Here is a 25,197-nt window from a genome sequence, read left to right on the forward strand (position 1 = left end):
GCCTTTCCCCTTCTAATTCACTCATCTAATCTATTCTCATCTTTCAAGACTCAACTCAAGCATCTCCTCCTCTGTGAGGCGCCTGGCCGCCCTAACCCACCCAGCAGTCTGGGTTGAGTGTTTTCCCTCCTTTTGCCTCAGTAATTCCACCAAGCACACTGAGTTGTGACTGGCTCCTGAGCTGTTTCCAGAGTAAATACACTTGAGAGCCTGTTTAGTGCCTAGCATGACACATACGAGGAAGCTCTCAAAAAAGATCAGTAGAATAGAAATGGATAAGAAATTACTTTTTTTATCATCCCCAAACCAGGAGGACAGACACGTTCTTTCTCACCACCTTTCTCTCTGTATCCATTCCAGCATCTGCTCAACAGCCCAGCTGTGATGGAAGAGAAGCATATGGTTGACTTGAAAGAGGCAGTTGGGATGTGATTATATGTGTTTGAAATATATTCATTCCCCCTACCCCCACAGAATAGCAGTAATGACGTCTTGTGTGTCTTTTTATTTGTATTCTGTTTAAATGCGTCCGCAGACATGATCTCATCCAGCGTGGGGCACTGATAGCCTGAGTGCTGGATGGGAGCACATGATTATCCCCTTTTACAGATGTGGAAAGGAAGATGAGGAGTGAAGACGTTTGCCCAAAGTGAGGGAGTTGTTCGTGGTGAAGAGACCAGGCTTTGAGCTGAAGTTGTCTGCTCTGTCTCCTCTTTCATGACTGGCAGAACCAGGTTAAATCAGGTTGATGTTTTCACATTTAATCATCAGAAAAGGAAATTGGCAGAGTGGCATTGGAAAAGTTTTCTGTGTATTAACGTTGCTTGCAGGTGTCAACCAGTGGTCGTTGGCGCCAATTCAAACCCATCAGGAATCCCCAATGTGGGGTGCGGTGAAGAAGGAAACTGTATTCAGTGCAAACAGCCTAGCTGTGATACAGCATGGCTGTGGAACAGCTCAATAGTATTACAGCTCAATTATGAAGCAGCACGGCTGGGGGGCAGAATGGCTGTGAAGCAGCCCTGGGGTGAGGTGACCCTGGGGCAAGGTAGGCCTTGGGCAAGTGCCCCCTCTGGCTAGACAGCTCTGCTCTGCCCCACCTGTTCTTCCCTGCTCCATCCAGCAAGAGTCTTTGGTGTTACTGCTCCAGCTGGAGAAATGTAGTCCTGTCTTTGGTGGAAAGGGAAAGTGTGCTCCTCCAGCCAGAGGGGATCTGACTTATATAGAGAGAAGTCCCTGCCCCTGGTCCCCGATTGGCCCATCCTCATGCAAATGAGAACTGCAAAAGGCACTGTCATGATTGGTCAGAATGGAGCTGCTCTGATTGGTTGGTGAAGATGCTGATCGGGATAGTAATTATGTAGCTCTGATTAGGTGGGCGAAAGCTTCAGTGCTATTGGTTGAAATACAGTTGCAGGAACTCCTTTATAAGGGCTGATTCAGATGGCAGGAACATAGTGTAGGCAGGCAGTTAAGTGCAGAAGGCAGCAGTTCAGTTCAGGCTTTTCCCTGAAGTGTGGTTTGCCGCTGTTTAGGAACGCCTGTTAGGCTCTGCTTTTAAATTTGAGCTCAGTTAGCCACCAGGAGTCCTTCTTGGTAGGTATTTTGTTTCTCAGGATCCACACGGGTATACTTTTTATATGTTAATTTCCCTAATCTTCCTTCAGTTCTGGTTAAGTGCTCAGAGTGGTATGTCTCACTGCGTGCATTTGGCTGAAAGAGCTGAGGTCCATTAAGGGGTTTTCTGGGGCCTGCTCTGAACAGAGGTGAAGGATTTGTCACATTTCAGTTGGTCAGTTTGGGAATATTAACTTCATACTGTTTTCCTGCTTTACAAACTAATAAGGTGACAACAATAAAATTTTAGTCCTTCTTAAGTTGTATTGTTTACATTCAATTAAATCCTTTAAAAATGAAATGTTGTATTCCATTCTAGAATTCTGGAATCTGCATAAATGGCTCTCCAGAACTCAACAGTCATAGTCTTAATTTCCAGGAATTTCTAAATTTTGAAAATTGCAACCTCTGAAGTAAGCTGTTGTAGGAAACTACGCCTATATGTTTTATTAAATTCTAGGCTTCTAACAGCAAAAATGAAGGCAGTGAGATTGAAAATGCAAGGGCAAAACAATTCGGGCACAACCAAGATATATTCAGACAGTATGCGAGTTTTGGTGATAGTCTTTTTGTTATCCTTTTTGGCAATCACTCACTCTGTTGATCTCTGAAATATCTGTATAATATTGTTTGTGTGAAATTTTATTTTTTCAGTTACAGTTGACATACCATTTTATATTAGTTTCAGGTATACAGCATAGTGATGAGACAGTTACATAACTTACGAGGTGATCACTCCAATTAAGTCTAGTACCCACCTGACATCATACATAGTTATTACAGTATTATTGACTATATTCCCTGTGCTGTACTTTACATCCCCCCTGATTATTTTGGTAACTGCCAATGTGTACTTCTTAATGCCTTCCCCTGTTTTAACCATCCACCAAGCCCCTCTCATCTGGCAGCCATCATTTTGTTCTCTGTATCTATAAGTTTATTTCTGTTTTGTTTGTTTTTTTTAGATTCCACGTATAAGTGAAATCATATGGTATTTGTCTTTCTCCATCTGACTTATTTCACTTAGTATAATATTTTTTAGGTCTATCCATGTTGTCACAAATGGCAAGATTTCATTCTTTTTTATGTCTCAGTTTATTCCATTGTATATATGTACTGCATCTTTTTTTATCCATTTGTCTATCGGTGGACACTAAGGTTGATTCCATATCTGGGCTGCAAATAATGCTGTAGTGAATATAGGAATGCTTATGTCATTTTGAATTAGTGTTTTGGATTTCTTCGGATAAATATCCAAAAGTGGAATTGCTGGGTCATATGGTAGTCTTCTTGTTTTATCAGTCCTCATTCGTCTCAACTCTTTTAGCATTTGACCTTTGACATTTCAGCCCTCTGCTGCCTGCCCCAATGAAACCTCTGTTACCTTGACTCCTATAATGCAAGGAAGTATTATTGTGAGTCTTCTCTTGTCTTTTTCCCTGCTATTGGCTACTTCCACCATCACTCTATCATCCGTGCACGTCAGTGGCTTTCACTTTTGTTCCTTGATGGCGTTTGTTTGGATGCATAGCTATTCTTCCATATCATGGTATTTCTACTTATTTGTCCTGCTATCTTCGCAGACTCCATTGCTTAAAAACAAATTGACCTTAGACTGTTTGTAGTAAGGAAGGACTTTCAAGATCACCATTGTCTCATTTTAGAAGTAGGTAAACTCTGGCTCAGTGCGGTGATACAGCCTGTGTAATTTCACACAAGCACCATTTGGTGAAATCAGTCTAGAAACCAATGTTCTTGACCCTCTGTGTTGGCTTCTTCTCACACACTGACTCTTCATGGTGCTGTATCTTTGTAGTCAAACCCTCCCCCATCCCAAACTCCTGGCAAGTGATCTTTTCTCTGTCGCTATAGTTTTACCTTTTCCAGAATATCGTGTAAGTGGGATTATATGCACTATACTCCTTTTTTTAAAAAAAAACATGGAATGTGTCATGAATTTGTGGGTCACCCTTGTGCAGGGGCCATGATAATCTCTGTATTGTTCCAATTTTAGTATATATGCTGCTGAAGTGAGCACTGTACTATACGTATTTGAAATAGCTTCTTTCATTTGCATTCTTTCATTCATGTTGTGTGTATCTATAATTTGTCCCCCTTTTTTTTTTACTAAGTAGTATTCCATTGTATGGATGTACCACAGGTTGTTTACTCGTTCACCCATTGCATTCCCACCAGCAATGTGTGCGAGTCCTAGTTCCTCTGCATCTCTGTCAGCATTTGATATTACCAATTGTTAAAATTTAGCCATTCTGGTAGGTGTGAAATGGTAGCTCATTGTGATTTTAATTTTCATTTCCCTAATGATTAATGATGTTGAACACCTTTTCATGTGCTTATTTGCCGTTCTTCTGCGTGTTATATATGTCTGCATATCTTCTATCCATTATGATGTTTGTTATACCCATTTTCATTATCATAACCCTATTCCAGGTGGCTATTGTGTCTAGCTTTTTATATCAATGTTGTTGGCCGTGTACCACAGTACATTCCAGAGGTCAAGGTGCTGAGCTAGGAACTTTATATACATAATCTTATTTTACCTTTACAAAATCCTCAGAAAATAAGTAGTGTTTTCTATTTTTATGGAGGAGAAATAAAGACCCCATGTTCAACAGATATTTATTGAGTGCCCACCATATACCAAGAGCCAGTTATTAGACCCATTTACTAGTTCTGTGACTTTGGGCAAGTCATTTTATCTCCAAGTCAATTTTTTTATCTGTTAAATAGGGATCTATATTACAGTATTTTCTGTCAGGGTTATTGAGTGAGGGTTTTAAAAAAGAATGTAGGAAACATACTCAGCGGAAGGTTTGGCCTGTGGTATATACTGTGAAACCATTACAGTGGCTGTTCCTGTTGTCTTCATAACTTCCTACTGTACTGAGTGTTTCTGCCACTCACTGGCTATGTGTCCCTCTGGATAATTGTCCTTTGGTGGGACTCCTATTTCATTCTGGATCACATATTAAAACCAATACAAGATTCAGCCTTTTTTATTTAAGGAATGTGCTTCTCTGTTTCCTCTGTGTTAGATCACTGATTGATTGCATAATTTGGTCAAGAAAGATGAGTTTGGACCAATTTTGCAAAGCACATTTACAATGCTGCAGTTACTACTGCTTCCTCACCCTAAATGCGAAAAGGACCAGCTGCTGTGGACCTTGCTGGTAGTTAACCTGAGTGTTCTGTTTCTAAATTCACATCTTATACTTTAAATACCTAATCTTAGGCATGGCAAAAGGGGTACTACAGAGGAACCTTATCTTCGTTGCAATAGTATATGTAGTGTTGCTAAAATTCTTTTTGTCATTTAGCTAGTCGTTTAATCAAGTTTTTCTGTTATTGGCCAGATGATTTGAGATGATTTCCAAGAAGCTGGATATACTTTGAAGAGATGTTGCTATTTGAAATGAGTGCTTAAGATATTCTGAAGTCAGTCACAGAAAAGTTAAATGAGCCAAATGTTTTACTTTGAGTCCATTCCAGCACTCATGTTTATGTAAAGAATGTGTAACTTGTACTAATATCATGGAGGGTTGATCTAGTTGGCAAGGTTATTCTGTTTAGGGTAGGACAGAAAGCGGAAACCATAATATTACTAAAAAAATAAAAATCATGATACAAAGATGGCCTTTTACAAATTGTCAAGTCATCCATCATGGAGTATGTGAGGCTTTGCATGTGGAAGCAAGGATATTGTTAAGATTGGCTTCTTGCTTTTCCCTATTAGGTAGCTAGAGCATGTGTTTACTTCTTCAGTTGTTAAGCATGTACCTGATACCTACCCGTTGCCAGGTCCCTTTTATGTGCTACTCTTTAATCCTCACAACATGGCTTTGAAATAAAAGACAGTCCCATTTTACAGATGAACCCATTGTGTGGAGAGGCTATTGAACTGCCCAGGGTAAAGGAGGTGGTGTTGGGCCCTGGTTTTCTGAGAGTGCCTGCTGCTCTGATTGGTGCCCGCTTCACCTCAACCTGTCTGCCATTGAGGTATGGCAGCTTCTGCCCATTGCTCAGCAGGAAAATTAATATAAGACCCAGTAGTATAGTATAGTATAGTATAGTATAGTATAGTATAGTATAGTATAGTATAAAGACCCAGTATTCTATTATATTTATATTATATTTATATTGTATTATATTATAAGACCCAGTCTTATCGTAAAATAAGACCGGGTCTTATGTTAATTTTTGCTCCAAAAGATGCATGAGAGCTGATTGTCCGGCTAGGTCTTATTTTTGGGGAAACACGGTATGGCATCTGTTTCCTTCCTGGGGGCCTTTCTAGGAGCTGAGATCAAACTTACCTACCACAGATCTTGGGACTAGGTAGTTTTATTTTGTCCTGACGGCCCATTGTAGAAAGAACATGAACTTTGAAGTCAGAGACAAGGTTCCAGTTTTATCGCCGTAATTTTTTTTATTACCTATGTGATTTTGGTCAAGTTACTTAAACTCCAGGTGCCTAAGTTTCTTATAAAATGGGAATAATACATGCCTGGTAGAGATGTGAGGAGGATTAGGAATAATGCAACAGAGCACTTAGCAAGTGCTTGGCACACTTGTGTGTGCTTAGTAACTGGTAGCCATTATTATTGTCAGCATTGCAGGGCCTTCTGGCTGGTCTTGGGGGGCTGTAGAAGCTGCCAAGAAGAGTGGTTAAGAATTTGGATTCTGGGGTAAACCGCCTGGGTTCAAATCCTTGTTTCACCTTTAACAGCTGTGTGATTGTGCACAACTTAATTGCTTTCTGTGCTTCAGTTTCCTCCATCTGTAAAAAGGTTGTAATAATAATTCCTGTCTTGTAGGGAAAAACAATTGTAAAAAGACAAATAAAGAGACAAATAAGGTTGAAATGACCTCATGTTGGTCATCTGGTGCCGTTGCTTTTTCAGTGACATGATAAGATTTTTTTTTAGTGACATGATAAGAGCCTCCTTGAAATTTACAATAACTTTTATTCTCTCCTTCCTGCTTAAATGGAAAGAATTTCTTGTCTTTGTATTTAACGCCAACAGGAATGTTTGATATTGTGTTTTTACACAAAATACAGATAAATTATCATAAAAATTACTGTTGCCACTTAAGAAATTGATTAAATCTAAAAGAAACACCTTTTTGTACAGAGAATACATAAGCTTTTTTTGTAGAATTACTACATATAAAATAAGGTAAATAATCTCATCTCATTGGTGAAAATATAGAAAACCATAACCAGCTCTCTGTTAAAAACAAACAAACGAAAAACAACAACCTAAAATACGATTTCATTGTAATGATTTGCCTCTCCTGCTTTAATCTTGAATTTGGCCAGGTTGCATGTGAGGTAATTTTTTTCTTCTTTCAGATGACAGCAGTAAGATGGGACTGTGGATGTGAGTCTATCAGGAGGAAAAGTCTGTGAATTTAACGTTGGTTTAGAAATCCAATTTGACTTCTCCCTGTGGGCAGTCTGTGGTGCTGACTGGGTCTGCGTCATTATTCTGAAGTCTGTGCTGATGTCCGGTGACTAATACATTCCAGCTGTCTGGGGCACTACTTTGGAGTACTATTTATTTGCAGCAGTGATGCTGCAAATAGGAAAAGCTTTCCCTTTTGTGGGTTGGAAGCTTTTCTGGTAATTAGCAAAACAAGCGTGCCTCTTATTTGGAGAGAGACTGGAAAAGCGACTAAAGAGTCAGTTGTACACAACCAGTTGGCATTCCTTAGGAGAGTTGAACATGCATAAACCCCAGCCCGGCTCTCCTCTCCTAGGTATGTGCCCTGGAGAAACTTGCTGGGTCCTCCAGGGGCTGAGCACTAGAATGTAAATGGCAGCATTATTCTAAGTAGCAGAAAACGGAAAAATCTCCAGATGATCCTCAACAGCAGAAGAGGGTGATAAATTGTGGAAATGTTCATACAATGAGAACTCTACAGTGGTGAAAAATCTGCTACAGCCACATGAATCAACAGGGGTGAATCTCAAAATCTGAAGAGGCACTTGCCAATACAGTTGGTTTCATTTGTATTAGACTTAAAACCAGGCAAAATGCAACAACATATTGAGAATACACGTGTGATAAAACCATAAAGAGGAGCAAAGGAATAATTAAGTTAGAATTCAGGCTGGTGGTTATCTGTGTGGGGAGGAGGGAGTGGGAGAATGGACGGGGAGAGGTAATCAGGAAGGGGCACACAGGCCTTCCCCCACCCCCCAAAAAACCCCCAGCAGTCTCAATTGGGTATTAGGTACATGGAATTTATGTTATTATTCTTTAATCTGATGTTACTATTTTTATTACTGCATAACAAGTTACCTCAACACTCAGCAGCTAAGACACTGATAAACATTTATGATCTCGTACAGTTTCTGTGTAGGGCAGGAAACCAGGAGCAGCTTAGCTGGGTGGTTTTAACTTGGGGTCTCGCATGGCACTGTAGTCGAGATATCAACTGAAGTCGCCACCACCTGAAGGCTTGACTGGGCCAGAGGATCTGCTTCTGAGAAGGCTTACTCCCTTGGCTGTTGCAGGAGGCCTTAGTTCCTTACCAAGTGAGCTTGTCTTTAGAGCACTTGAGTGTCCTCATGACATGGCAGCCAGCTTCTCTCCCAAGTGAGTGAGAGGGAAGCTGCTCTTTGACTAGCCTTTGAAGTCACACTCCGCCACTTCCCCAGTAGCACATGGGTTATACATGCCAGCCCCATTCAGGGTGGGAAGGGACTACATAAAAGCATGAATATTGGAGGTAGGGATCATTGGAGGCCATCTTGGAGGCTGGCTATTGCGGTTATGCACTTTTTAATATATTTCACAGTACAGAGTTTTTAGGGACACACTAAATTGCTAAGATTATTTTTCTTTAGTAATGATGCAGACATCCTTACAGGAAGTGCTGAATGTGTTACCAATCAGTATGGGGTTGAAGAAAAGGCAGTGGTGGTAACTGGGTAACTGAGTGGCACGAGCCCGTCCGACAGGAGTGTGCCTGTGGCCGTGAAGCTGGTGGGGAGGACCGTGAAGCGAGGAACGTCAGTAATCCAGCAGGAGGTGTGGTATAGAGTTGGGACTATGTGTGTCTAGACTTCAGTCTACCTGACCTAGATCTGGGATTCCTGCTTTTGGAGAGAATTCTCCAGACCAAGGGCCATTGGTAGCTTCCCGGGCTCACTGTGATATAATATCCCTACCAACTGCACATGTTCTCCCAAGATCATTTTGAATGAAAAAGGAAAGAGTCCATCCCTCACTCCCCCGACATGTAAGGGTATAGCTGGAAATGAATTAGGCCAGTAACGATAGGACTTTTAGCTAAAAAATTCATGCGATGATTGCATTCTACTTCACAATGCATATTTGTTTTATTATCAACAGCTTATAAATTGCTGATTCATTTGCTTATGCTCACCAAAATCTTTGAGTAAAATTGATGTCTCCAAAGGTACATCATATTTTTTCCTTGGTTTGGTGTAGCTCTTGGCTTAACCTCTTGGTGAGTGTTCCTCGGGTCTCAGTGCTGCAGTTTATGAGGCACTGAGTCACATCCTACCTCCTTGGTGGGTTGCAATGTCCTGGTGAACAGGTGTTCCAGCCTTCAGGGGAGGAGGCAGCTTGGAGGGTTCTCTGGATTTTTAATCAAGCTAACCATGGAGGAGACAGGACTGAAAGCCAGGTGTAGGGGGACCTTGACTAGCTTTCCTTAGGCTTTTGTGTGGCAGCACCTCCACAGGTTAGACATTCATACCTCTAAACCTCTGTGCTTGTGGAATTTTGGTGACTTCCAGATGAAGGGCCACGTTAGGTCATTGTATAGGGACACTGCGTTCTCCCCAACTGTAGTTTTTTTTGATGCTGCTTCCATCTTTATTGGTGAAGCAGTATCTGTGCCATTATATTCTATTGTATTTTCCATTTTATAAAAATGAATGGAAGATCCTCAAAAGCAAGTGATAATGCCTTTTGTTGTGACAAAAATAAAATCGTCAGGGGTGCTGTGTGATGCTGGTTTTATTTCCCTTGGCCAACAGTGTGTTCTCTTGAGAAAGAAGGGAGAAAACTGAAAAACAAAAATGTGTGTGTGTACGTGTACATATATAAAATGTCAAAAATACATTAAGGGTTATTGTGTTGAAAAGGGAAGCATAATTGCTAATAGTAACTATATAGTAATTGGTAATCGTACTTATAGTATTAACAGTACTATTAAGAATGACAATATATACTCTCAGGGAACACACTGGAGTGCCCCCCCCGCTCTCCCAATGGCGTGTGAATGTGTTGTTGGCCATTTTGCTCTGAGGTTAGTTTTCAGGAGAGCGTCATCTTGTGTCCTAGGGAGGAGTGGGGATGGCTGTATGGTGAGACACGCCCTGAGCTGGGGGTCAGAAGACCTAAGTTGGAATTTCGTCTCTGGTGTTTTCTGATGCATCACCTCTGGCACTCAGCTGCCTCCTCTGGAAAATGGAATCAGTCACTGCTTACCTCACAGGGTTGTGGGGAGCATCAAATGGAATCGATAATGCCCAAGTGTAAGGTGGGGTGGAGGCGGCAGCAGTATGACCTGTAGGCCACGGTACACTGTAGCTATTAGGAGATCAGGTCCGGATACCTTTGCTGAAAGGACTTTAGGGGAATCAGCAGTTCTGGTGTGGTTGTGAGAGTGTATGTCGATGTTTTCTAGGTGTGGTCTCAGAAATCCGGTCAGAGTGAAGCTCAGGTCCTTGAAGCTGCAGTTTGTTTGAGTGGAAGTTTGGGCTACGTCACTGCCCTGAAATTGATGTCAATTAAAAGAAACTTACTGCGGAATTCCTTTGTTCCGTATGTTCCCAGGGTGGGTGACGTTAATAGTTGTTCCCCACATGTAATATGTGATGGTATATTTTTTCCTCTTTTCACTTTTTTCCTTGCTTAGAAAACAAATAGTTACACCAATGTTTTAATCTAGAGTCTTGTCATATTGAGAACATTTTCTCAAGTGAAGTATCACTAACATAATAAAAATCCTTGGTGATAACATGTTATTTTGCTTATTCTTGCAGGATGAGGGCAGCATGAATGATCCCTGAATAGGCCTCTGGGCGTATTTAGCCATTGGTTTTTGATTAGGAGAAAGAAGACGGCCATCTATCTACTTGAAAGGTGAGTAAAGGTTTCTATGCAACTTTTTATTATAAAAATTTTCAAGCATACTAGCTGGTTAAAAGAGTGTGCCGTGAATTCCTGTGCATCCACTACCTACTTAATAGCTGGCATTTTGCCACATTGTGTGTGTGTGTGTGTGTGTGTGTGTGTGTGTGTGTTTGTATATTTTTCTGCTGAAACCTGTGCAAGTCAGTTATAGACCTCATGACATTTTATCTTAAGTTCTTGGGGATGCAGCTCTTAAAAATCAGGACGTTCTTCCCTGAGAGGTATTTTAGAACATCCATGAATTATGCGACATAGAATCATTTAATTAAATGCAGTTATAATTTCCTATTAAAAGGTATAATTTGACTTTATACTCCTTTCATAGCTGATGTAAATAAAGTCAGATTAAAAAAAATCAACAGTGGTTTATTTAATAGATATGCAGTATGAATTTGTTTGATATGAGAAACATCCGAGTGTAAAAGATTGAAATTTGCACCATACATGGGCCCTGTGTAAGAAGGATTACTGTGCTTTCTTCATTCCTTCTAACCTGCCCGTCTGCCCCACTGTGGCTGATGTTTATTGTTAGGTCAGTGGATCTAATTACCACTCTTGCCTTCTTCTTGATCAGCATTCACAAGTAGACCAGTCTCTGTGATTTCATGTGATCAAAGGTCTTAATTGATTTTTTTAACCTGAATTTATTAGGAGAACATGTAAAGAATAGGAGTGGTAATGTCACAGTCAGGTTATTATATTAAAGTTAATATTAGAGTGATTCAAAATGATTCTCAGCCCATAATTTGACTACCTGAATTGAAACTTTACATAAAATCTTAAAGATATGTTCAGCTATGATTATAATTGTAGATTATTATACATATGGCCAATTACACAATCAGTTGTATAACTTCGCGGTTCTTCCAGGGTAGCTGTCAACTGTTCTGCATTCTAATTTTATTTATGGTATCTTTCTTGGGTGGTCCCTGAGTATTAGATATGCTTAGGCATTTCTTCATAGATGTTTATAAACTAGACTTGTCCCTTTAGAGCATTATTTTAAAAGAAGTCTATTTTTGTGAGCCGTTTAGGGCAGCGGAGGTTTCTTACATTCTTGTTTCTGATGTGGAACAAAAAGTTAGGGGTAGCAGTAAAGTTTCTTCTAAAGATACTGACATTCTGAAGGAGCTATGACTGGAACTACAGGTATCTCAGAATGATCTGGTTTTTTTCTTTTTGCTCTTTGGCCTCTGTCTGGTAATGCTTTGAAAACATGAGGAGTGAGTGGGGCTCCACATGAAGCAAAAGGCTTGAAGGGATGGTCGAAGGGAAGGCGTATGGGGCTCCGTATGGGGCCTTCAACTGGCTCTCTGGTCCTGGGCCACTTAGGTATGGGGGAATGATTTTCTTACTTTGTACTGAAATAGAACATACATACAAAAAATGTACGTATTGTAAGTGTACGGATCAATATAATTTTACAAACTGAACTCACCTATGTAACCAGCACCCAGATCAAGAAACAAAATTACTACCACAGCCTCATGCCTCCTAGATACTAGGCACTAACTATCCTGTTCCATGGCAACTGCCATGTTCCCCCGAAAATATGCCCTAGCATGGTTTTTCAGGATGACATCCCCTGAACATAAGTCCTAAGGCGTCTTTTGGAGCAAAAATTAATATAAGTCCTGGTCTTATTTTTGGGGAAACATGGTACTCTGTTGATTTCTAGCAGCATAAATACGTTTTGCCTTCTCTCTCTCTCTCTCTCTCTCTCTCTCTCTGAGTTATATAATGCAGATTGCACTCTTCTGTGTCTGGTTTTTGTCATTCAACAGTGTATTAGAGAGATTCTTCCATATTGTTGCATATCATTAGAGATTGTTCATTTTCATTGCTGTCGAGCATTCCATCGTGTGAGAATACAACAGTTTATTCATTCTATTAGATGCAGGTAATTTTTTTGTGTTCACCCACCCAGAGCACATTGTGGCAGAAATGAAGATTAAACAAGGTTTTATCCTCATTATGCTTACCGTGGAGGTAGTCCCGGTAAGGAGTCATGGGCACTGCAGAAAATGAACATATATGTTCTGCCCAATTTTTGACCTGACAAAACATGTCTGGCTGAATTTAGCAAGTTCACCAATTTCCAACTTTTAGGGAAAAGAGTGTTCATTGTAAGAAAGTGGTTCCCATGGGATTTGGATGTTTTTATAGTTTTTATGGATGTTTCTGCAAATAAAGTTTTTTTCAAACACAGTCATGCTCATTTGTTTATATATTGTCTATGTCCACATTTGTGCTAAAACAGAAGAGTTTGGTTGTGAAAGAGACCAGGGTTGAATAGTTGTAATAGTACCCACAATACCTACCTAAATAATTAGCATCTGGTCCTTTATAAAAAACTTTGCCAACTCTTGCTTTACTTCATAAAAGCAAGGACACAGTAATTGTAACCTCTGTAGTCATGAAATAGTCTAAGCACAATAATCTTAGTGTTAATACCTTTATTTATTGCACAAACTTGTACAGAGTACCTGTTGTATGTCAGGCATAAAATGGTGATAGGCAGATCTGGTTCTTGCCCTTGAGGAATTTACAAGTAGCTCTTGTGAACGTCAAGTTCCATTCTAGGATTGTGCTTTATGAATCAAAACAAAAGTGTAATATGGAACAAGAATTACCAAATCCTCAATTATAAACTAGAGTATTGGCTATATTTATTAATTTTAGAAATACGATTGATACTTATCCTACATAATCTAATGGTTACTTTAGTTATAAGGAGTATGGAGTATGGCATACATAGAAATGACTTTGTGTTTGTTTAAAGGTCCTAACTGTTTATGTGCGGTAACACCAGACTGTTTGGAAGGTAGCGTATCTGGATAGGGCTGTAAACTTTCAAGTGCTTACCAAAACAAGCCAAGTGGACCCCCAATTTCAGGCTACTTTAATAATAAATAATAAACCTCAACAGAAAGAACAGCACACAAGGTAATAAAGTTTTAAATGTAGTATAACAAATGAATCTTTGTTGGTATGCTTATTCTTTGCTTACTTGAGGTCATAAAAGTTTGTTTCTTCTTAATAGGAGGGTACTGAGGGCATTATAATGAACATAGGACTAGTTTTTAATGTTGTTTTAACTCAGTATTTTCATTTATGCTCATGTTTTATGGGTGGATACTCAGGCTATATGACTGACTGCCCCTTCACCAGCCCCAGTTTGTCCTTCAGATAAAAAGGAAACGCAATCGACTTAGCTCAGTAAACCATCATATGCCAAAATGGCTGCATTTCCTTCTTCTAGCCCCAGAGATCTTTTAGGAAATGAGATTAGACGTTTGTCTGGATGTTATAGTTACAGTTATTTAGCTGTGTGTAATGATTTGAAGATGTGAAAAGGCATGAAGTCCTGGTAATGTTTGCACATTGTTTTAAGAGCCGTCTGACATCAAATGGAATTCTATGGAATATTAGGTTGGAATACTAGGTTGGAGAAAAGTAATCGCACCAACAAAAGTCATTGCGGTTTTTGCAATTATTTTTAACCTTTTAAACCACAATTACTTTTGCACCAACCTAATACTTGCCACCTTTTGAGGTAGTGATCTGGGTGACCAATAGTGCTCTCCTGTGAAATTTAAGACTCTTGTGAAGATTTGTCTGAAGGAGCTACGGAGAAGGAATGTTAGCTGGTGCAATGAATAGTTTAATGAATGTGGTTAAAACTCCTTAATGGTTTTTGTGTTGTGTTGCCAAAATTAATAAATAAAGTTAAGGTTTAGCCCCTCTTCTTTATGAGAAAGAAATGACATATGTCCATTCATACTTTCTGCTGCTTGTGTTTAAAATGTTTTTAAAAATTCAGTTCTGTTCTTCATTTTAGTAATTTTTTTTGTAGTGGTTTGGATTTAGGAGTAAATGAAAATTAGAATCGAAAGGACTGAGAAAATAAATACCACAGTTATTTTCCTTACAAAGCTGGAAACTATGGGCTTACCTGCTTTGGTTAAAAATAAAGTTTCTGAAATAAATTTGATGATAGGCCAAATCACTTGATCTGTGGCATTAGGAAAACTGGATCTTTTGTTCTGTATAATATGGAGTTCTTTTGTCAAGAACTCCAGCTTCAGGAGTGTTTAATTTGTCAAGGCTAGCTAATAAAAATGTACTTTCTCAGTCTGTCAAGTTTTATTGCATGGAGGGGAAAGTACTGAAGTACAGATGAATATAGCTTGATAGAACAAAGTATGTTTCAGGAAGAGTATGATGATGATTCTCTTGGTTACCAGTGACAGAAAACCCAGTTTCAAACGATCTTAGCTGAAAAAGTGTATCGGCTTAGGTAATTGGAAGTCTAGAAGGTGGAGCTGACTTCAGGAAGGGCTCGAGGGGATCCACGTGCTGTCAGGAGGAGCCTTCTTGGCTCCTTGCTCTTGGGCGGCCCGTGGAGTGGAGGCGTCCAGCAGCTGCAGGGTCGCCTCACTAGTGATCGCCTGCGATCCTGAGCCAACAACATCCTTGGTCAACAATATCCCCAGTGCCCTGGGCTGGGGATATTGGCCTGCCTTGACTGGGGTGCCCATGGCATGTTGCTTCACCCCTGGACCCTGAGGTCAGCACATCTTTAGCTGAAGATAAAGCATTGATTGATGGCAGTGGGGAATGGTTCGCTCCTGTACTAAATCAGGGCAGTTACCTAGAGGGTGAGTGGGTGCTGGGAGGCAAAATGATAATAATAATAATAATAATAATAATAATAACAACAACAATAATAATAACAATAAAAATAAATGTATCCTTATGGTTTGCAAAATTTTCAGGTGTAGCCTCTTGTTTGACCTGAAAGAAGCATCAGGGAAGCAGGATAAAGAAGTGATTAAGAATATGGGTCCTGGAGCTAGACTGCATGGGTTCAGATGGTAGCCACATAAGATTTTGACAAATTACTTAACGTCTCTGTGCCCCAGTTCCCTCGACTGTTCAATGGGAATAAAGGTATCTACCTTACAGGATTCCGGAAGGATTAAATTAATGGATAATTGTAAGGCACTTAGTGCCTGATGCACGCCAGTCTCTCTATCTCTTGTTATTGCCATTAATCTTTAAAATAGCCCTGCCAGCAGCGTCCTCTTCATTTCACAGGCAGGGATGCCGAAGCCGAGTCACGTGGACCGTGAGGGTGGAGCCAACCGCAGTTGAGTTTCCCGACTTCTTCCCTGTCCCCACACTTGCCTTTATATAATAATTGTGGGGCATTTATAATCTGGGAGATTAATCACAAATCAAAACAGCAGAGAGGGAAAAAATTCCTACGAGGTAAGCCTGCTGTTTGGAAGTACCTATGTGTACAGAAAGCAGCAGTCCCCATATCTTATACTTGCAAGTGGATTTTTAGCTCCCCATATGTAGAGTGCCCCCAGGTATATTTAGGCAACATGACTGTGAAGAAATTCACACTGGCATGGTTCCCCCCTGGTGGGCACATGCTCAGAGCCCTCAGCCATCCAGGGTTGGCACTCACTTGGGAAATGTTTGCTGATTGTTTAATCAGATCCAGTATTCTGAGCGTTAGAGAAATCTAAGATTTTTGTGGTCAGGAGGTGGTTTGAACCTATCAGTATGGTGTGAGGATGTAATTTCTGACAAGGGAGAGGCTTGGACCACCCCACAATGCTGCTTTCAAGGCCCCTAGCCAGTTCTATCTAGAAATAGACACCGTTTTCCTCATTAAGAATTATTTTCCCACAACGTTAAGAATGTTTTGTGGGGAAATCATTCCAGTGACTCAGTGAAGGAGGCTTGCCCTGGGGGCTCAGGCTTCGGTCTGACCCAGACATCTAAGGAGGCTCACGCTGCTTTCTGGAGACAAAGACAATGGTTTCTTTGTACTCACGGTGGACTCAGGACACTGGAAACTTAAAGTATCCCTGGTGGTGATCCGTGATACACCCCCTAAAATATGCAGCTATGCCCGCAAGGAAAAACTTAGCAGAAACCATGTTTTGGCTCTCCCTGTAGTGATTTTGAGGAAAAACGGGGCTATTCAGTGTTTCCAAAGCCCGCTGCATCTGCAGACCCACCCAGTTCCCTGCATGAAAAGCTGCCCAGCCGTGGCGTGCCCTCCCCTGCGACAACTGTGCGGGGATGTCAGAGGCACTCAGGAAGTTCTTGAATGAACAAGCCTATCTGCACTGTGCCTTCATCTTCATTTTCAATTTCTTTTGACAAGAAATCATGTACCATGTAGACATCTTCAGGAATTTCAGCTCTGAGTCTTACAGTAGCTTCTGCGTCTGAACACACCACATTGTGTTGTTTCTTTAGATGAAGGGAATGGTGTTTTGAGTATGAATTCCACCACCTGGTTTTGCAATGATATTTATATTCTAAATAACAACACCTATTCAGAGAGTAAAAGGATTCGCTTCTAATCCTGTAGAAACCACCCTTGGTTTGTCAGGTGCGTGTGGGAATTGTTAATAGGTTCTTAGATGTAATCCCACTTACTTTATTCTTAGCTCCTTGGAAGCGTTTCACCTTCCCGAGTACTCTGGGATTGAATATTAATAGTTTCTTCACTGTCTTTAACCTGACCCCATTTGATAGCTGGAAAAACAGGGTCAACCTTATTTCTTGTAATGTCAGCAACAAAAGCAATCACATCACTATCACTTTGTGATGAGCTTTCCTGAGTTCTTTTGTTGCTTATCCTACTTAGTATAGTCCACAACTCTAGGAGCGTTATTTCATAGATGGTGAAGCTGAGGCACAGCCAAGACGTGGCTGAGTGGAATGGCGACAGGCCAGTCACAGCACTCACATACACTGTCCTGCCCGTTGGTGTGGGCCGGTGTCCAGGCTCGCAGACTACCCGCACGTGGGGATCATCCCGAGGGCTTTCAGAAAGCACTCCACGTCCAGGTCCCGGCCCTCCCCCTGCCTCCTCCCCTTGTGTTCTCCTTCACTTGGTCTAGGGTCTCTGGTGAGGGTACTGTGCATTTAGGACTGAGAACCTTTGAACTAGAACAGTGGTTCTTAAAACTGGTCCCTCGGAGCAGCGGCATCAGCATCACTTGGTAACGTTTTAGAAGGAGAAATTCTTGGGTCCCATCCAAACCTACTGAACTGAAACTCTGCAGGAGAGGTCTGGCAGTCAGTGCTTTACTAAGCCCCCCAGGTGACTGTTCTTTTTAATTGTAAAGAACACATAACATTAAATTTGCCATCTTCACTGTTTTTGAGTTTACAGTTCAGTAATGGTCAGTGTATTCACATTGTTGTGAAACTCATCCCTAGAACTTTTCGTCTTGCAAATCGGAAGCTCTATATCCATTGAACCGCAACTTTCCCTTTCCCCCTCCTCCCAGTCCCTGGCAACCACTAGTCTGCTTTCTGCTCCTATGAATTTAACTACGTTAGACACCTCACGTAAGAGGAATTCCGGGTGATTCTTCTGCACACTCAGGCTTGCGAACCCCTGAGCTCCTGAATTTGATTTGGCTCGTCTCCCTCCAGACTCCTACCCACACCATCAATATCACCTACGTTGTAAATCTCAAACCCACCCTGTGGGTGCCACCCTGTTTCTAGTCCTGCCTCCTGCCACTTTGTTGTTCTTTGTCACATTGATCAAGTTCCTTAATTTCCCTCATCTGCATGAAGGGGGTAACCTAACTTGCAATTTGGTAAAAGTTAAATGATTAGATACATGCATGTGGAAGTATTTTGTAAACGGTCAGGTGGTATACTAATGAAATTCTAAGTGCAGATTGCCAGTCATACTCATTTCTTTTTTAAGTTTAGTTTTTGTCTTTATTCAAGTTATATAAGCTTACTGTTTAAGGGTTATATAATTCCACAAGGTCTCTTGTTCCCTTTTTGCTGTTGTTCTACCCTCTTCCCCAATTTCTTGTTTAGTGTTTATCTTATAAACAGGATTCACCGATATGCTATATAGTAATTTGATTAACTTTCCTTCACAGAAAGTTTGTTTTTCTTGGATTTAAAAATGTATGCAGTAATCACTATTAGCCACAAACACCATTCCATGTGAATCTCCTCCCAGTAGCTTAAGACATTTAGGTATTTTGCCAGTTTTATATTCTTCACAGAAATCTCACCTGGACTCTTATGCCCTGCCCCAGTCTAGGCCACTTCCTCTCCAGGCCTCTCCAGGCCTCTCCAGGCCTGCTGTGCACCCCATCTTGACATGGACTCTTCCTTACACACCACTGTGGGGGATTTCTTTCGTCTTGCTCCCATATTGGCCTCTCTGTTGCCCTCATCCCATATGTTTTTCTTTTCTCCTGTTTCCCACCTCTGTTTTTAAGTTGTTAGAATATTTTCTTTACATTCTAATCCTATTAAAATTTTGCCATTTGTTGTCATGTTTTTATTTTCTGACAGCTCATTTTTTAGGTCTCTGAATGCTCCTGTTTTATAGAGTTGTTATTTCATGACAGTATTTTCTCTTAGCTCTCTGAGGATGTTAATGATACCTTTTGTTTCTTTTTGAAGCTTTTCCTACATAATTTTTAAGTTCCTTTTTTTTTTTTTACTGTTTATTTCTTTCATATTAGATACTTTATGTGTCTGATGATCCTTGAATGTCTGTTCCTGTTTAAGAAGGTGACTTCACAAAGTGGAAGACATGGCTTCGCTGGGTCTGCTAAGTCCGTTGCCATCATCTGTTTCATTTCCAGCTTTAAAAAGTTTAACATTTTAGTCTCTCCTATTATCTTTGTCCTTGTAGATTTAGGTCCCTAAAAAGCAATAATTGTTATACTTGGGTTTTAGGAGGGAAGAGAACTAACTATGTGTGTTTATATACTGTCTTTAACTGGAAGGCAATGTAGAAATCTTAAAAAATAAATCCAGGTCAGGATTTGTAGATTTGATATTTGGTCAGGCACATCCCCGCAGTGGCGAGCCTTAGCTGGCATTCTTTTATTTTTAAGGCATGATATATATTTAGATTGTTTCAGCGGAGAACTTGACTTTCTTGTTCACTCTGCAGCAGCTGCCTCTTTTTCTTCCTTAAACACTTTTATTTCAGATATAAAATACCACTACATTTATAAATAATTTGGCTTTGAGATAAAAAATAAGAATCCTTAAAAAAAAGATCCCTATTGATGTTTCTAAAAGGAATTTTCTGATGGTAAGTGTGTAATCCTTAGATTAAAATGCAGCTGACACATTAAGCCTTCTTACACGAAAAGCTGAATAATAGGCTTTAATGCCATTTGTCCTTGACCACCCACAAAGGGCATTCGCAGGCCAGAGAGACTGGACATAAATACAGCATAGGGAGTGAGCTGTATTTGTGATTTTGATCCCTAGTAAATGCCTCAACAAAGCAGTCACGCTGAGATCGTCAGAGAGTAGGTAAAAAAACTATTGTGAAAAAGCTAACCTTAATGCTGATAGCAGGTCTGTAAAAATTAAGCAGTTTTTAGGAGGGCAGTGTGGTTCTTTTAATATAGGCCAATGGACCTTGAAATTGTTTCATGATGTGCTTCTTGTGGTAATAAATTCAGTTGCTTGCTGTCCTCTGAATGCTGGATGTGTCCTCTGTCCATATCCACGCTCCCTTCCCCCTTACTGGAGCACAGCCTCTCAGACAAATGCCTTGGTCTTTGCCTGATAACCATGCTGGGGGTTCCTGGCCCTGGTGGTGATTAGATACCAGAAGTTCTCTTGGGAAGATTTGTAGCTCGGCGCAGTAGCAGCTCTTCAATAGCTATAACTTCACCACTGGGAAAGAAAGGGAAAACCTCTCCTCTTCCATGCTGATTGCTATGGAAGCTTGCCCAAGATACTTCTTTTTGTGCCGGGCTGTGTGCAAAACCGAGAAATTGCTTTCCACTTACAAGCATTGGCCTGTTATTACTCTGTAAATCTTCGAGGAAATCGGTTCATAGGTTTCCTAAGTTTAGAAAGTCACTTATTCACTCTTATTATTAAAGACACTGACAATCTAGGAGTAATTGTCTTGAGGTTGAATTCAAACTAATAGGAAGCACAGTATTGCAGAAATGCCTGGTTGTTGTTGTCGTCGTCGTTGTTGTTGTTTTAATTAAATACAAATTCTGAATTCTTGTAGGTTAGGAAGGGCTCCTTTTTGTCAAATGAGCAACTCCTCTCCTTCTCTATACTTTTGTCTTCCCTGTGCCTTCCAAGTCTGTCTCCATATATACGGTAGTGAAGTGAACTCTTGGAGCTGTGTTGTTCCTTAGAAGGCAGAGACCAGCGTTTTTTGCGCCAAGAGGGAGCCCTGCAGATGGTGACAGGTTAGCTCACCCGAGCCCCGCCTGGGCTTCCTGAGTTTTGTGATCCTCGTTGATTATCAGTGCCTGTGCCACACTTAAACTTTTAAAGCTCTCGCCCAAGCACGAGCAAAAAATTTCCTTGGTTATCCTCAGCTAAGGAAAATAAACCTTTCTTTTTAATTAGAAGGAGAACTGCAATGGCTCTTTACAGAAACGACCAGTTTCTATCCTGCTAGCGCTACTTCGCTCCCAGGGGTTACAGCCCCAACTCTCCAGTATGTATCGGTTACTGGATAAAGAATCAAGGAAGAACCAAAGACCTATAATTTCCAAGTGATTTAGATTATCTTCCCACAGGGCAACTATTATTTGAAATTCCGTTCTGTTGCCAACATGATGTTGGCATCTGCATGTAGTAATTATAATGTTGTATTCTGTAACAAAACTCTACTGGGAGAAGTTTATCACATACATGCATTATAGTGTAATGGGTGATGGTATCAAAAAATGCTTTCGGGCAATAAAAGGTTAAATTTATTAGCTAGATGACTTTGTGATTCAAAAAAATGTATGATACAGACTACAGCTTTGTCATTTGTGATTTGAGGTTATTATGAATAGGCCCCTCATCTGGTTGAGAATTTTAACTATCCAATTTATCTATGGAAAAATTGCTCTTCAGACAGAGTGTGAATGAAATATTCTTTCCATTGTGGGACTCCCCCTGTTCTTGGAGGGGAATGAAAAGAAAGGGTGGCATTTATGGAATTTGGCTATTCTGCGGAAAGGGGTGTGTGCCTCTAGCTGCAGCTGTGGTGTCTGCTGGAAGGAGTATGGGGACAAGTGGCTCTGAGGTCAGTGTACAGTACTTGGTGCGGGGTTTCAGAGGTTGCTGGCTTTTCACGTGAGACCCCAGTATCTGATGCGTTTTGTGGAGGCCATAGTTAGAACATTGAGAGATTTACTCTTGGGTCCATAACGAGGACCAACTGGCCATGTTTCTGTTTATTGGGTATCACCTGCAGGGTGGGCTGCTTTAGCATGTCCATCGCCCACCTTCTTGTGGAGCATCTCTTGGATCAAAAGCTGGGACTGAATTAGAGTGTTGGGTGGTTGAGGAGGTTTCCATCTCCCACTTGGCTTTGGTTAGGGAAGCAACTGAAGAGGGGGGAGGGTCCCACCTTCCCCAACATGGAAAGTGTGATGCAGGAAGGAAAGAAAGAGAGGAGACCTGATGGCTTTGAGGGTGCTGCTCGAACGGAGACAGCTGAGGCCAGGTGCGGAATGCGGCTGGGGCCCTAGGAGCAAAACAGCTCTGGGAAGATCATAAGCATGTGGTTTTTGTAGATGAATGGTTATGCTTCTTTGCTTTATGTGTTTTTCTTTTGGTTTCCTGTAGAACTTAGAAGAGGCTTTCAGAAGGTATTGGACATGGTTTTGCCCATGCTTGAGGTAACTTTCAAGGTCAAATGTGTGTCCTAGAGCCCCCCAGCCTGGTGCTGTCAGCAGTAGTGCTAATGGTGCAGGGAGCTCTCAGGAAAGCTAGTCTGGGTGCTAGGTCTTCTGGAGGCTTCTCTCTTAGTGTTCAAAGCTCTGGTCTGTGTTCTCTTTGAATAATGGAGGTCAGTCCGATAGCTTATGTCACAACTGTATGTATTAAAGAGAAAAGGAGAATGAGGAGGGTATAGGAAAAAAGATTATAGACAAAGTAGAGAAGTTAACAGGAAAACAAGAAGAATTTCTTTCTAACTGGCAGGCATTCATTATTTATATTTAATTTTAAAAATTAATAAACTAGGCATCTTTGAAGTACTGTGTTTCTTATTAAATTTTGCAAGGTCAGAGTCATAATTTTCGCAGTGGAACCAGTTCTTTAAATACTTTTTTCCCCAAAAAACACGTTATGAAAAGCGGATGACTGTGATTCTGCTCTGGTGGAGGGTCCCACCTGTCACCTCTCTCCTCCCACCCCCACCCACGTACAAAGAGACCTTTCGAATGCCACAGAGCACACTTGGAGCAGGTGGATTCTGTCACTTTTCTCGGCAAGAAATTGTGAATTTTTTCCCTTTTGTTTTGGCAATTGAGAATGTTGGGGCATGAGCAGTGGGTGGGTCTCACCTCTTCACCACCCTTTCCCCCACCCACAAAAGGAGGCTGCACAGACTGATTTTTCAATTATTTGGGAAATCTTATATAAACCTAATCCCATGGTGGTAGTTTCAGGAGTTGCTTTTTCGCCTAGAAGAGGGATGTGAGCCCTAGGAGAGGTGGTCTTTGCCAGCATACCTGGATTTACAGAACAAAATATGGTCATCTGGCCAGGGAATGCCCACTGCAGCTCTGTTCCTAGTTGAAGAAATGGTTGACTGGTCCTCTGATCAGAACTTTACAAAGTGTGTGGTGGTAGTTTCTCTCTCATTTTCCTGTGTGGTTCTTCAGTTGTTGGAAAAAGTTTCTTTGGTGATGTGGTGTGTAGGAGCCCAAGTTTTGAGTCAGGCGAGACAGATCTGGATGTAAATCCTAGCTTCTTGGCTGTGATCGTGAGAAAGTTACTTAACCTTCTTAACCTTAGTTTCTCATCTGTAAAATGGGGATGTTGTTTGCTTCAGGGTTATGTTAAGGATTAAATGAGATTTAGTACGTGTTATGTATATATACATGTACATTTATATCTATGTTAATATGTCAACTTTTATGCCTCTGTTATATATCTGTACATATATACATGTGCACTATATACGTATGGTGCTTAGTACAGTACCTGGCACTTAGTAAGTGCTAAGTACAGAGCAGATTTTGTTATTGTACTATTTCTATTACTATGCTATAATTGCACTCAAGCATTGGGATATGTGAGGCAATGTATGGTGCCCCTCTCTGTGCCACCCTCCAGGGGCAACAGTGCTTACTGGAGGGAAGTTGTAAAAGATGCCAGGCTTTGTTTGAATTACATCGAGATTCTAATTTGCTTTCCTTAGTTCCTGTTCTTCTAACTCTTAAGCCTTTGTTTTTTTTTTCATGTTCACCATGTTCTCTTAAAGTCTTAACTATGAAAATAGACACGACATTTCTCTGGAGCAGGGCATGTGGGCTGTCTGGGCACTGGCAAAGTGGCCTCATCAAGGTGTGTTTCTTAATCTTTTACTTTTTAAGGTTACTTTTTCCTTCATGGACATTAAGGGAGAAAGGATTTATTCATAAAACAGACCGAATTTTTAGGCAGTTATTAGTATTTTCTACTTTTTGGTAGTAATTTGATCAGAGCCTTGGTCGGCAAGAGATAACTGGTGTTTGTAGTTGAACTTGATAAAATTCTTGCCAGATGCAAAGACTATTTTGGCAGTTAGCTTGTCTAGAAGGATCGCGAGCAGAAGCTGTTTCTTTTACCCTTTTCTGAAATAGCAGAGACAGTGAAATAGCAGTACAATGTTATCATTAGGACCTTAACTAGGAACTATAGATACAGAGCAGTAGCACATAGACCTCGATGTCTTTCATTTCACTCATTGGGTCTTTATTTGCACTTTTTAAAAGAATTTCATGTGTAAAATTTCATATGGCATTAGCTATACTTATAAGAGTCCAGATTTGTTGATTTGTTCAGGATTATTAAAACACATACTCAAAATAGTTGAGGTCCACAAGGAATGCCCATTCCCTTTGAGTCATTAACATTGTAAGGATTACCCTAAGACTTAATAACAGATTTACTTGAAGAGGGTTTCTGTTATGCTCAATGATCCTTTATAATCGAGCTCTAGTCCTTTATTACCTTTGCCGTTGAGGGACCAAGACTGAGATGTTTGTCGCGGGACTTTTTCTGCAAGTGAGGCAGGCTGGTCAAATAAATAAAGACGACTAAAACAATACCTTCCATTGTTCTTGAACTTCTTTCTGGGAATGAGCAGCCAGGAAGCCTAGACAAGTTTTCCTTTAGTTTCCATGGCATTTTTCTTTCCCCCTGGAGGGACCACAGTTTGCACTGCTTTGCCAGCATGAAATTGTTTTAAGAAGTGTAACCATAAATCCCTAGAAGGTCAGCAGAAGACCTTGAGAAGAACCGCGGAGAAGATTAGCCATCCCTGCTGCTGTTGTGGCACACTTGGTGGCGTCGCCATCTGAGGGCCTGGTCCCAGGCTCTCCCACCAGCC

The 25,197-nt window shown here is 40.8% G+C and overlaps 1 protein-coding gene and 1 non-coding gene across 17 annotated transcripts in view; one reads left to right on the forward strand and one right to left on the reverse strand.

Annotated features, from left to right (window-relative positions):
- Window positions 1-25,197, forward strand: part of SGMS1 (sphingomyelin synthase 1) — a 254,474-nt gene that overhangs the window by 23,231 nt on the left and 206,046 nt on the right. For all 16 annotated transcript variants that reach the window (XM_074339427.1, XM_019738682.2, XM_074339432.1 and 13 more), the window contains exon 2: window positions 10,664-10,763. The gene's annotated coding sequence lies outside the window, so the exon portion shown is untranslated. The remainder of the gene's footprint in view (window positions 1-10,663; window positions 10,764-25,197) is intronic.
- LOC141573026 (U6 spliceosomal RNA) lies at window positions 3,552-3,655 on the reverse strand. The gene has a single exon (XR_012498611.1). It is a non-coding gene; the product is annotated as a U6 spliceosomal RNA (small nuclear RNA).

The sequence above is a fragment of the Rhinolophus sinicus genome, linkage group LG07, assembly GCF_036562045.2.
Source record: "Rhinolophus sinicus isolate RSC01 linkage group LG07, ASM3656204v1, whole genome shotgun sequence".
Classification (NCBI taxonomy): Eukaryota; Metazoa; Chordata; class Mammalia; order Chiroptera; family Rhinolophidae; genus Rhinolophus; species Rhinolophus sinicus.